This window comes from Scyliorhinus canicula, chromosome 12 (genome assembly GCF_902713615.1).
Source record: "Scyliorhinus canicula chromosome 12, sScyCan1.1, whole genome shotgun sequence".
NCBI classification, from domain to species: Eukaryota; Metazoa; Chordata; class Chondrichthyes; order Carcharhiniformes; family Scyliorhinidae; genus Scyliorhinus; species Scyliorhinus canicula.
In genome coordinates this window covers 2,398,493-2,401,570 of record NC_052157.1, presented here as the reverse complement: position 1 = coordinate 2,401,570, position 3,078 = coordinate 2,398,493, and positions in this window count along the sequence as shown.

The following is a 3,078-nucleotide window of genomic DNA, read 5'->3' as shown; positions in this document are numbered from 1 at the left end:
TGGATTCATGTCTCATTACATTCAACCCCTACCATCTGGCCTGGGCTTGCAAAATCCTTCCAACTCTCCTGGTTTGAGTCAACTCACACCTCTTTAATCTCTGATTATCCCTCTCTCCAGTCACGGCGTCTGGACCTGTAAAGACTTAATTACCTGCAAAGGCTCGCATTCAAAGTATCATCTGGCGTCATTGACTTTGTCTACATATGTGGTTGTGGAACCCACCTCTTCATTCACCTGCCGAAGGAGCTGCGCTCCGAAAGCTAGTGATTCCAAATACACGTGTTGGACTTGAACCTGGTGTTGTTTGACATCTCATCATAAGGAGACAGATAGTTAAAATGGGGCAGGCAGATTTTGAAGCACTCCCTTGCTGAATTTTTAACTGTAACAGCCTAACCTCCATCTCTCTATGTCTATATCACTGCTTCACCATGTCAATCTCCCACATACCTTTGTAACTCTAATTCTACTTTCACATCTGAGATAGACATGATGCTGGTGGAAGAAAAGCAAAACTGTCGGAGAGAGACGCACAGAGAAAATTGAACGAGTTGCTTGGGAAGAGGGAAAATGGAGAGAAACGAATGAGGAGAGGGGGAGTGATCGGCACTGATAGGATCTGAAAGAGAAACTAGGAAAATAAATAAATTCCTGGTAATAAGGGAAAAACAGGAAAAAGAGTCATCCATTAGGAGAAACGCAGGAGAAAAGAGACTTGCAACGCAAAAGGGAGTCACAGAAAAGGGGAAATAGTGACATTTGCATGGAGATAGGGCCAATTAGAGATGGTGGGAGATACAGAGTAACTTTGATTTATATTTATTATCACGTGTACCGAGGTACAGTGAAAAGCATTGTTCTGCTACAGTCCAGTCAGATCGATCCAGACATGAAAACCATTGGATATACGATAGATAATGTTAGTGTTAGAACTAAGTTTTAAAAGGTTAGTACGGTTATCAGAGATGTAGGAAGAGGATTTTGTCGGAAGATTAACATTGATAGAGGGAGAGTGAAACTGCAGTGATTCCAACAATATAATAATCTATATTAGCGTCGCAAGTAGGCTGACATTAACACTGCAATGAAGTTACTGCGAAAGCCCCTAGTCACCACATTCCAGCTCCTGTTCGGGTACACTGAGGGAGAATTCGGAATGTCCAATTCACCGAACAAGTACGTCTTTCGGGACATGTGGGAGGAAACCGGAGCACCCGGAGGAAACCCACGCAGACACGGGGAGAACGTGCAGACCCCGCACAGATAGTGACCCAAGCGGGAATCGAACCTGGGACCCTGGAGCTGTGAAGCAATGGGCGCAGCAAGGGGGTGAGGGGTGTGTGTTTCTTCTAGGTGCTCCAGTTACTCTGGGGCGATGCGCTGGGGCCGATGGAGCCGGGGCGCTTCCCTCCTCCTGAATCCCAGCCTGGGGAAGGATGCAATGCCCATGGAGTGAGATGCAGGTTACAGACGGACATAGATAAGCTGCAGAGCTGGGCTGAGAGGTGGCAAATGGAGTTTAATGCAGACAAGTGTGAGTGATTCATTTGGTGGAGATGCCGGCGTTGGCCTGGGGTGAGCACAGTAAAAAGTCTTACAACACCAGGTTAAAGTCCAACATATTCGTTTCAAACACTAGCTTTCGGAGCGCAGCTCCTTCCTCAGGTGAATGAAGAGGTATGATCCAGAAACATATATACAGACAAAGTCAAAGATGCAAGGCAATGCTTAGAATGCGAGCATTAGCAGGTGATTAAATCTTTACAGATCCAGAGAGAGGGGTAACCCCAGGTTAAAGAGGTGTGAATTGTCTCAAGCCAGGACAGTTGGTAGGATTTCGCAAGCCCAGGCCAGATGGTGGGGGGTGAATGTAATGAATGTAATGAGACATGAATGCCAGGTCCCGGTTGAGGCTGCACTCATGTGTGTGGAACTTGGCTATAAGTTTCTGCTCGGCGATTTAAATGGTCATTGGATAAACATATGGATGATAAAGGAATAGTGTAGATGGGCTTTAGAGTGGTTTCACAGGTCGGCACAACATCGAGGGCCGAAGGGCCTGTACTGCGCTGTAATGTTCTATGTTAGTGCGTGTTCTCAGACTTCTGTATCTCCTGGCCGATGGAAGAGAGAATAACTGGGTGGGAGGGGTCTTTGATTCTGCTGCCCGCTTTCCCCAGGCAGCGGGAGGTGTAAATGGAGTCAATGGATGGGAGGCAGGTTTGCTGGACTGTGTTTACGACTCTGTAGTTTCTTACGGAGACCGGGCCGAGCAGTTCATATAGTTATATTAGATAGTTATTTATATAGTTATTAGTTATATTATATACTTATTTATTTGTATTATAGTTATTAGTTATTTATATAGTTATATTAGTTATTTATATCGTTATTTAGTTGCATTATAGTTATTTTGTTATTTCTATAGTTACGTAGTTATATTATATAGTTATTTAGTTATATAGCTATTTATATAGGTATTTAGTTATTTATATAGTTCCACAGTTATACTGTTTTATTATTTAGTTATACTGTAGTTTTTTATTATATTATAGAAATATTTATATAGTTATTAGTCATATTATATAGTTATGTTATATAGTTGTTTATATAGTTATTAGTTATATATAGTTATTTAGTTGTATTATATATTTATTTATGTAGTTATTTAGTTATTTCTATAGTTATCAAGTAATATTATTTAGTTATATTATATGGTTATATTATACAGTTATTTAGTTATTTAGATAGTTATGCAGTTATATTATATATTATATAGTTATATTATCCAGTTATATTATATAGATGTCTGATTGAGTTATTTCCAGGTTACAGTATCTATTACTCAGTGGCTGGGGTTGCTCAGCCTGTCAGCTGCTCCCGGAGCTGAGGCTGGGCTTTGGGGGCTGAGTGTCTGCGGAACGTTTATTGGGGGGAGTTTGAGCGGCCGGAGCGGGAGGCGGCGGACTGGGAGGACCGGAAACGGAGCGGGAGGCGGCGGACTGGGAGGACCGGAAACGGAGCGGGAGGCGGCGGACTGGGAGGACCGGAAACGGAGCGGGAGGCGGCGGACTG